This window comes from Nannobrachium achirus, assembly GCF_963921795.1.
Source record: "Nannobrachium achirus genome assembly, chromosome: 3".
Lineage (NCBI taxonomy): Eukaryota > Metazoa > Chordata > Actinopteri > Myctophiformes > Myctophidae > Nannobrachium > Nannobrachium achirus.
The window spans coordinates 18,321,864-18,333,097 of NC_137812.1; the positions used below are offsets into that span (position 1 = coordinate 18,321,864).

An 11,234-nucleotide genomic window follows, 5' to 3' on the forward strand; every position below is an offset into this window, starting at 1 on the left:
ATCTAGATTCTAGCCTAACCAGAACATTAATAAGCAGATACAGTATAGCTCATATCCAGATATCTAAAGTAACTCGCATACAGTACGCAAGTAAGCAAACTCCTCGCCATTAATCCATCCATTTGTAACTCTGGGAGGGAGATGTACAAATGTAACCCGTATGGTTCCACTAGGTTACATTTGTACACTCTCAGAGTTAAATGAACACTTCCGCCAGTGAGCCCAGAACGAAGCCAGGTTTTTCAAACAGCCCATGTGAGAGGCAGCAGGTCCTCTAAGCGTCCCATTGGAGGTCACATTGACAGGGACGGCCAGTTGGACACAAACCGGACCGTACGCCTGACCAAGCTGACAGCTGATGCACTTTATTTTGACCTGCAGGTATTAGGGGACATTTACTACTAGGACACAAACAAAGCACCCGACCACCAACACCATACCAGCACACTGAGATACAACTGCCTGACACGCACACATTACGGTATGCACGCACGCACGCATGCACGTATGAATCAACCACACAAACACCTACTAAAATCTATCATCGGCCCTGATCTGTACCTATTGTGCAATAGCTCCTAATGCCCCGGCCCCCACCCTTATATGCCGCGATGCTAAGGTGATGGTATTTTCTTTTTTTTTTAATTTGTTTTTGGGCTTTTATGCCTCTATTGACAGGACAGTAGACTGACAGGAAATGGGGGAGAGACTGGGAGTGACATGCGTCAAAGATCGCCCGGATCGGGAATCGAACCCTCGACGCCGCCAGGCATCCATGCCTGTGTAGCAATGTCTAAGTGGTACTGTATGCGCCCGGACCAGTAGGCCGGTGGGCAACCCAAGATAATGGTATTTTCAATCAAAAAAATACTTCCATGAGAGTGAGTAGACCATACATGGGCAACTGGCGGCCCGGGGGCCACATGCGGCCCCCACCTTCACTTAATGCGGCCTGCAGGTTGATACCGGAATACTGATATATTACTGATTTCAGCTGTTACAATTCCAAACATGACCTGCTTTAATTCCGTCAGTCAATATTAGTAGCTTAATGACTAGTATAGTAGTATTAAAATGTATTTTTTTTATGTCCAATGTATTTGTATTTGGGTTCATAAAGTTAACATGAGTATATAACTAAATGCATTTGAAATTAGATTAAAAAATTACATTTCAGGATTCCAATTCAAAAACAACAAAAGATTATTCAGGATTCCAATTCAAAAGAAGCAAAAATAGCAGATCGCAACGCATCGCGCTGCGATGCGTTTTGAGCTTGTAGATCTGCTATTTTTGCTTCTTTTGTATGAGATACTAGAATGACAAAGTAGGACATAGCAATATGCAATGTGGCCCTCTGCAGTGTGTGTGGAAATATAGTGGCCCTCTCCATCATCAAAGTTGCCCACCCCTGGAGTAGACTGAAATTGGGCCATTTTGTAATGAACACGAGCGTAGCATCAATTATACACTGTTAAATATTACCAGGATCTCACAATACTTTACATTATTATTTCACAATATAATACTGTATTCTGAATATTACTGTGTAATCACACCATCATCTGTGATAACACAACAAATGACTGTACTCTAAATTGTTATCAGGATTACACAACACTTTACAATATATCTCACAATAAAATATTGTGTTCAGAATGTTACTGTGATATCACAACAAATTACTTGTACTGTGCTGCATTGTGGGATTACATTTCAAATTTATATCCATTGTGAGAGGGAAAGCAGTGAACTGATGGTGAAGATGGAATTATGAAATTATGAAGTCAATTTCAATTCAAAGGAACTTTCAGAAGTCATGTGAAGTTCATAACATTGCTCTGATAAGGTAAGTCACGCTCCTTTTTTACCCCCTCCACCTTAATGACAACTAGTTGTGCTTTCGCGTGTGGTTCAGTCTTGCTCCAGCAATGTATGTGTGCTGCAGGCTCTGAAGCAGCACTGCTTCCCTGCTGACGTGCGCCTGTCGAGCGGCAGAAGACACCCAAGCACACCGGTGAACCGGCACCGAGCGACGCGCGCCACTATGAGCTTGTATATCTGCTATTAGTTAAAGCGGTGTGTGAGGGAAACACACATTTAAACTGTCGAGTTAAATGTGTATTTCCCTTACAAACCACTTCAACTAAATAGCAGATATACAAGCTCATATTGGCGCGCGTCGCTCGGTGTATACGCCAAGCCGTTTCACCAGTGTGCTTGTGTGGTTTCTGCCGCCGATAGGCTGCACGTCAGTGGGGCTTATTTATATCATGTCGGCTGCTTACTAGCTAGCGGACCGCGGTAGAGAACGTTCCCTGCCCGGTTCAATACGGCCGACGCGCGTGGAAGAACTCCCCGCGACGCACGAGTTACAGACCCACACGGGTCCATTTGGTTCCTATATCTATCATTTAGCTGTGGACCATCTGGAACTCCATCACTCGGACGCGATAATGACCGGACACTACTTTGAGAACCACAGACAATCCTTGTGTCAGTTGTACGTATCCTTACGCCGGGTCCATTTGGTTCTTCTCAACTATATCAATGATAATATTTGCACCGGGGGAGGTTTTATGCTCCAGTGTGGCTAAGAGTTGCTGTTGTAAAAGCAACCGATCCACAAGCCAAGCGTCACGACACATGGGAGCCTGTAGATCATTGGTTTTCAAAGTGGGGTACGGGACCCCGCAGGAGTCCTTCAGGGAGTTCCAGGGGGTCCCTGGCTAAATTATAACAGGTCCATTTTGTTCCATTTGTACATTCTGAGAGTTAAATTAACATATATCATCTCAGAGATAGAAATACCATTACATATGTCCTGGGGGTCCTTGAAATTAAAATGGAATCACTACAGAGCCTTCAAAATCTTCTCTTATGGGGGTCCCTGGCGTATTTTCAAATGGACGTCCACTGGCTGATAAGTGTTAAATTGGGGTTTGTGGAACCACAAGTTTTGAGAACCACTGCTGTAGAGATGGTCTATATTCGACGGGTGACACCATCAGATTAATGATTGATCATTAGCCTACCTGTGGTGTCTACTGCAGTAGGAGCTTAATTTCCGTCAAAAATCCCGTCATAAGTATAATGTCCTTAAATCTTTATGCATGGATTAAATGTATATATTTAATTGCCTACATTAAAACTTTGTTTTGACTTTGATGGAATCTCCTCGCCCAGTCGCCCCTCCCCTTTCCTCCACATGTGAGACATTATGGTCATTAGGGTGACATAGGGTGATTTTTTTCCCCTTAATATCATAATGTAAGCATACCTAGAAAATAATGTAAGTCAGAAAAATACTGGAATGTGTCTGAATAGAGATTTTATTTTTTATATTATCTTCATCAAATAATATTAAAGTAAAATAAACTGAACATTTTGGAAAGATTTCATTTATTTTAAACTGTACCAAACAGTACATGCCACAGAGTGATAAGCCACTCTGTGGGCATAAATACATTGTGTGTGTGTGTGTGTGTGTGTGTGTGTGTGTGTGTGTGTGTGTGTGTGTGTGCGTGTGCGTGCGTGCGTGCGTGCGTGCGTGTGTGTGTGTATTGTGGAATGCATTTAGCATTTCACCTCTTAACAATATCACACAATGGGTATCTCTGTTCAGGTGATATAATGAAGGATGCTGTCCATTGAAGAATAAGATGGGACCACGTGATGGCTACTGCAACTTCAATCTGCAGTATCCTTCCTGAGGATGGCACTTGTACTCTGGAGTTTATCCAAAGGTATTATACTTATAGGCTACTGAAAATGTATTATACTGAATTTAACATTGCTAATAGAATTTGGCATAGAATAATACAAAGTAGATCTAATGTGATTGACAGATTGATTGAGGTTCTAGATAAGGTTTTAGAGGTCCTGGAGAGAGTTTGGTGTCAGCTTGAGATCTCTTGGGCATGGTCAATCATTGAGGTGGTTGTTGTCTTGTCTTATTTATTTTACAGCTGTGTGCCACAGCCACTGATGTGCAGATGACGGAGAAATTACCAAGCACCCCCTGCTTGATTGTCCAAGGTAGATCAAAATAAAGTGAGTTGTGTCACAGTTTGTGATGTTGCTGATCATTGAAATTCTACTCTTGTTCAATTAGCATTTCACCTCTACAATATCACATAATGGGTATCTCTTTTCAGGTGATTTAATGAAGTCTATGGCCTGGATGCTGTCCATTGAAGAGCAAGTGTGATGGGACAACACGATGGGATCATTATTGGATAGCTGTGGTTTTCGCGATCTACTACAACTTCAATCTGCTCCTGAGGATGGTGTGTGTACTCTGGATTGGAGGTATTGTAACACTGAAATTGTACTGAAGCATTGTACTGGATTGCTTGCAACATTGATACTTGAATGTTACTTACTCTCAGTACTACTTTCTTTCTGTGGTGTAGGGCAGGGGTTTTCAAAGTGGGTGACAGGGTGCCGCGAGATCATTTGATAATATTTGAAATGTATTTATTTGGACAAATATTTAGTATCATTTAAACTTGAAGTACAGTTATTTTCAGTCAGTTCTAACCAAAATGGCTATTATCTCAACGTTTTCCTCTCAACCTAATCACTTTTCACTAGTTTAGTACATTTTATGGATGATAAATACAAAACTAACGGTTTTGGACATAAAAGGTTTCCACCCGACAACGATGATATGCTATAAATATAAGGTGCTGGGAGTGAAAATTATAATGTAGGGGTGCTTCGGATTAAAAAGATATTTATGGGGTACCCTGAGACAAAAAAGTTTGGGAACCCGGTGTAGGGTTTACTTAAGGGAAAGGGGAACTGCTGCATGTGCCTTGTATAAACGATGCAATATATGTTTATGTGAAAGTAAAAGTTGTTGTCTTGTCTTATTGTTTACAGGTGCTTCATGGGCATTAACCCTGAGAGAGGCTCCAAATCGAAGAAGCGTGGCGTATCAACCCACACGTGAGCACACTTTTGAGACAACTTGTGGACTTTGAATGGTCGATGGTATTCAGGACTCCAATATGAGACACACTCATACGCATTTGAGAAAACTTGTGGACTTTGAATGGTCGATGGTATTCAGGACTCGAATATGAGACACACTCATACGTGTTTCAGATGCCCTACTCTTGTTTGTCCAACTCCACCAGCCATTATTCTTATCTGGATATGTAAAATTGCCAATATTCTTTGCTGATGCCCTGTCACTTCATTCAGCAATGCTCGCCTCTTCTGTCTCGGCCTGCATGTTAGCAAGGTGCATACTGTAATCATTAGTTTGCTTTGTTCTTACCACTACTGTGTTGCTTTATACCTTCAGGACTTATGTGACTGAGTGCAAAGTTGAGGTGTACTTCACATACTTCGTGCCTGCTGAAGTGTGTTCATATAACACACAGGAGGGTTGCCAGATTTCTCCCCAAGTTGTGAAGGCAACCTCCATTTGTGTTATATGGACACATTTCACCTCTGTTCCAGCTGGCATGAGGGTGAGTAGATGAGTTATTTTGCAGTTAAAGGAACAGTTCACTCAAAAGTGAAAATGTTGTATCTACTCACCACCATGCTGATACAAAGTCAGGTTAAGTTTTTTTTAGTCCACAAAATCACTCCTGGAGTTTCACAGGAAAACAGTGTTGCAGCCTCCTAAATAACTAAAGTCTATGACAACCAGTTTTCAAACTGGCCTCCAGACACCAGACCAAACTCCAGGAGTGTTTGTAGACTTAACACTTCTACTGAGTAAAGGCTTCATGTGTGGTTCTTCTTTGTCCATTTGAAATGTTGCACTTTGTATTGGAATTGTACAATAAAAAGTTTAAATGAATGAAGTTGTTTTTCCTTTCTTTTTTTCTTTTAGCATGTTTGTGTATGTATGGTAAAATCACAGTTAAGGCCCATTCCCACTGAGCCAGATAACAGATAAAAAAATCTCTTTCTTCAGATATTTTTCCATTCAAAGTGGATGATAGATAGTTAGATACAGATAAAACAATATCTGTCACAGATAAAAGAAATATCTGTGGCAGATATTTTTTATCTGTATCTACCATCCACTTTGAATGGAAAAATATCTGGAGAAAGAGCTTTTTTTATATCTGTTATCTGGCCCATTGGGAATGGGCCTATAAATTCAAATTTACAATATTTTACTGTATTAGATACAATTTACTGTAAATTTACAGTAAATTACTGCCTACTGAGCTGCCTTACATTCACAGTAATAGTGTAAAAATACAGGCAACTACTGTAATATCACAGTAAATAACTGCAATACATACTGCTAAATCACAGTAAATTACTAACATTTCACAGCTGTGAAATTACAGTAATTTACTGCGCAATATTTACTGTGAAAATTACTGTGAAAGTAATGCAATTATTAGCCAGTAATTTACTGTAAATTTACAGCGAATTATTTTACAGTGTAGGAATGAGGTGCTTCCCCCACCACTTTCAGTCGATCACCTCACCTGCGTGATCCGACAGGTCGGAGCTGCGTTGAAACCACAAGGTCAAGTAAGTTGTCCTTTAATACCAGCCGTGTCAGCTCTTATAGTTGTAACCAGAAGTAGTAGTCTGTTATCTGTCTTTCTGTTTAAACTCTTGTATATGTGTATGACTTTAAATGTTGCCAAGGGTTTGAAGTGTAGTGCGCTGCTGCGTTAAAGCTACAATCTGAGCTTCAGTTGTCTTTATCTGAACAGGTAATCTTGTTCCCTATAGGCTTATCTCATCTTAAGGAGGGGAGAAGCCTGGACATTGTGTACAAGGACTACTAGTGTGGGGCCTTAAGGGGAGCAAATGCTAATTTCGTGCAAATTTGTCTTAAATCGCCGACTTTTTCACAGATGTAGCCCAGGGCATGCTCTAATGATTTAGCTAGGGCGCCCGAGTTTGCGACCTTCGGGGTCGCCACAGCGGTCAAATCAGGTTGGGCTCCCATCGACTTTCTATACAGGAGGAAAATACCCAGAAAAACATTTTTTTTCTGGGTATTTAAGTAGGATGTGAGGGGTCTAACAAGGGGGTTGTTATGATGCTGAATCCATTGCAAGCATTTGTTTTGCACAAAAAACATTCCTTGGGCTACAAATGGCCTCAGAAAACGATGGTTTAGTGATGAAAAGTGATGACTCATCACTTTTCATCACTAATCACAGTTTTGTTGGGGGCGTTTTCTGGGGCCAATTGTAGCCCAAGGAATGTTTTTTTGTGCAAAACAAATGCTTGCAATGGATTCAGCATCATGACAACCCCCTAGTAAGACCCCTCACATCCTACTTAAATACCCAGAAAAAAAGAAGTTTTTCTGGGTATTTTCCTCCTGTATAGAAAATCGATTGGAGCCCAACTTGATTTGACCGCTGTGGCGACCCCGAAGGTCGCAAACTCGGGCGCCCTAGCTAAATCATTAGAGCATGCCCTGGGCTACATCTGTGCAAAATTCTGCGCTTTAAGACAAATTTGCACGAAATTAGGATTTGCTCCCCTTAATTTACTGCCATTTTGAAACAGCTCCCATCAGGGTTCCCCGCCAGAAGCCTCCATTGACTTCAATGTAATTTATAGTGCACGGATCATGCACGCCCATGCACAGATGATGCACCATGTTTGTGCAGTTTGTTCACAGCTTTCAAACAAAAAAGTCCGATTGGAAATCCGTTCAGGCATTCTTGAGATAATAGCCATTATGTTTTACATGTTATGTAAGCAAAAATGGCCGCCCTGTTTGAAAGATGGGGTTGTATGGGGGTTGAACATGCAAAATCGCGATTGAAATCATGCTTACTAGATTTGATGGGGTCCAAAAATAATTTTTCAAAAAAAAAGTTTTCAAATTTTTTTTTTTTTTTTTTTTTCAAACTCGTCATACTAGTCATAGGCAGAGTGGACACAGCCATATAACTCGTCAAACTAGTCATAGGCAGTAAATGAGGGCCCCCCACTAAAACAAGTGTCTATAGCAGGGCCAGGGGGTCTTCACTCTTCATCGTTTTCCAGGCCAAGAGATGAAGCAAGGACCCCCACTTCATGTTGTATAACATTTTGTTGCAGATTAAACGTTTTCATATCAATATATCTGCACATTTCTAAAGTGTCAATTTAAGGACTTTAAAGACCCTTTTAGTACCTCTGGTCAAACATTGTCCAAATGGTCAAATATTAGAGGCAGAAATCGTGAAAATAGCAGATCTACATGCTCACAACGCCTCGCAGCGAGAGGCATTGTGAGCATGTAGATCTGCTATTTTCACAATGGAACAGATGGAGTCAAACTAATGTAATGCCAACTCCTACATGCTTGTCAGGGTGGGGGGGTCTCCAGTTGAAACATGATTATTTTGGTGGTCGCGGCCTGAAAAGGTTGAGAACCACTGGTCGGTCTATAGGATGGGAATAGCCATAAATTATAACTCTTGAAGAGGTCACTTATATTGGGACGTTTACTCTCTACAAGAGTTATAAAGCGGAGTCAGAACGCTCTCGCTGGGTGAGCCCTAACGTCCATTTTCGGATCAAAACATGTACAAATCAATAAGTTGCTCACTGCATTGTCGAAACAGTTTTCTATCTACCGATGAGCCCACTCATCGACATGTGTTAGTCCATATATTTCCAATAAATTAATGTTTACTCAAACTTCTCAGAGACTCGCGTTTCCTCGTCCGAATGCTTTTGCCTTCAGAACTACAGAACGTAGTTATACTTCCGCATACAAAAACGTCATGTCCTAGTATGAGTATGAGCGAATAGCGATGGCGATCAACGTCACGTGATATGTTCGGCCATTTTTACCCAACAACAAGGAAAGCGATGAGACTCTGAGAAATTTGAGTAAACATTAATTTATTGGAAACATATGGACTAACACATGTCGATGAGTGGGCTCATCGGTAGATATAAAGCTGTTTCGACGATGCGGTGAGCACCATATTGATTTGTACATGTTTTGAGCCGAAAATGGACGTTAGGGCTCAACCAGCAAGAGCGTTCTGACTCCCCTTTATAACTCTTGTAGACGTCCCAATATAAGTGACCTCTACAAGAGTTATGATTTATGGCTAGGATGGGAGGACTGATAGATATGAATTATGATACATAATTGTATGATTTGTGTATGAGGCTCATATGACCATATAAGGTTATATTATGAACTACTGTCTGAACTTACAGTATAGGTGACCATGTTTTGGTTGTACTTGGTTGAAAATTACCAACACTCTATGTGTCTCTGTCTTCTTGTTTTGATATGGGGACCAATCAATGAGCCCCACGATCTTACTGTCATATACTGTATTCCTTATATACTGTATGTTAACTTCCATCTTTGGAAGAGAGAATTAGCAGGCTGCCACTATGGTATGCTCACTGTTTTGTCTCTTTGTCTGACTCTCTTCAATACAGCAATGTCTTGATTGTCCTTTGGCTCGTCTCTGTCTTATTTTGGTTATGGATTTATCCATATCCATATTTATTCAAGTTATGAATTACTCTTATTCCATCAAGGACTGCCACTTTTTTTTTGCATATAGGCTACTTTTCCAGCAAGTTGTAGTTTTTTGAGCAATGGTGACACTTGGAATGTAAACAGATTTGCACAGCGTCAACATAACTTCCCGCGCGGCGGTAACTACTTCCTGTACATGCACTTAGTTTCTTAGCGGAAGAAAAGGAGGTTTTCAGAGGCAGTTCTCGTCCAGACAACTGAACAAGTAGAGAGAAAGAGGAAAGAGAAAGAGGTCAAATAATACACAAAAGACATGTGAGAGAGAGGGGGAGACACACACACACACGCACGCACGCACACAGGCACGCACGCACACTCCACCACTACCACCACCAACAACAACAACATCCACGGTCCACCTTGTCTACATCAACCTCTTCAAGTTTTATTTGTTTGCCTGTTTGTTTTCTTATAAATACAACTAAATCTAATTTGTTTTCTTATGAATAAGACTAAATCATCGTGCCATGTGCAGTTAATTATTAAGCCAATGGCATACTGTACAGCTGTAGTCAAAAAGCTGTGCACAAAGAGTCCTCTTTCAGACTGTTGGGAAAGACATGTTTGAGCAGTGAGGAAACACATGGCCTGCTCATTCTCTCACTCTCTCCCTCACACACACGCACGCACACACACACACACACACACACACACACACACACACACACACACACACACACACACACACACACACACACACACACACACACACACACAGACACACACACACACACACACCTGAAACATTCACCAATGCATTCTTAGATTGATTTGAACCCTTTGTACATTCTCAGTTACATTAATAAGTTATTAATAACATATGGTGATTTGACACTGACAGTGTGTCGATATGCATGGTCGGGAGAAAAGGAAAGCATATAGGTCCTACTTGTATCAACATGTACAGTATAGCCTACTGTACTGGCTGTGAGTGGTCTAATATTCAACAAAGCACACAAAGTTACATCCTTTTAAATTCACTTACTTCCAACCAGCAGTGAAGAACAGTAAACTTCTTTGTCCACTTCCTTGTGTCTTGTGTGCTCTTATTGCTGCTCCAAAATTGTAGATATATTTTTTTCTATGTCTTGCTTTCTTTCTTTCTTTCTTTCTTTCTTTCTTTCTTTCTTTGTTTCTCCGGGGACGTTTTTTCCACCAGCAACAGTTACAGTACAACCCCTCTACTATTTCAATGCTCACATCTGTTTTAACTCTCTCTTTCTCTCTTTCTCTCTCTCTTTCTTTCTCTCTCTCTCTCTCTCTCTCTCTCTCTCTCTCTCTCCTCTCACTCTCCCCGTCTCTCTCTCTCTCTCTCTCTCTCTCTCTCTCTCTCTCTCTCTCTCCTCTCACTCTCCCCGTCTCTCTCTCTCTCTCTCTCTCTCTCTCTCTCTCTCTCTCTCTCTCTCTCTCTCTCTCCCTCCCTCCCTCTCTCTCTTTCTCTCTTGACTCATGCCATGCTCTGCCCCCTCTCTTTTTCCGCACGCACGCACGCACGCGCAGACACGCACGCACACACACACACACACACACACACACACACACACACACACACACACACACACACACACAGTCAGACGTTCGCGACTATAAATGGAAAGTGATTCCTCCCCTCCGAAACACAGTAGCCTACTCACAGTGCGCGCGGCATTGTGACGCAGCCTTTTCAATGTTCTGTCGTTAACGGCTATATTATGACGTAGACCTATAGCGCAGCACAAATTATGACATT

At 41.4% G+C, this 11,234-nt stretch overlaps 1 protein-coding gene across 1 annotated transcript in view; it reads right to left on the reverse strand.

Moving 5' to 3' along the window:
• slc43a1b (solute carrier family 43 member 1b) overlaps positions 1-10,765 on the reverse strand; it is a 49,759-nt gene extending 38,994 nt beyond the window's left edge. Inside the window, exon 1 of the mRNA XM_080722196.1 lies at positions 10,491-10,765. The gene's annotated coding sequence lies outside the window, so the exon portion shown is untranslated. The remainder of the gene's footprint in view (positions 1-10,490) is intronic.
• Positions 10,766-11,234: the final 469 nt, after the last annotated feature.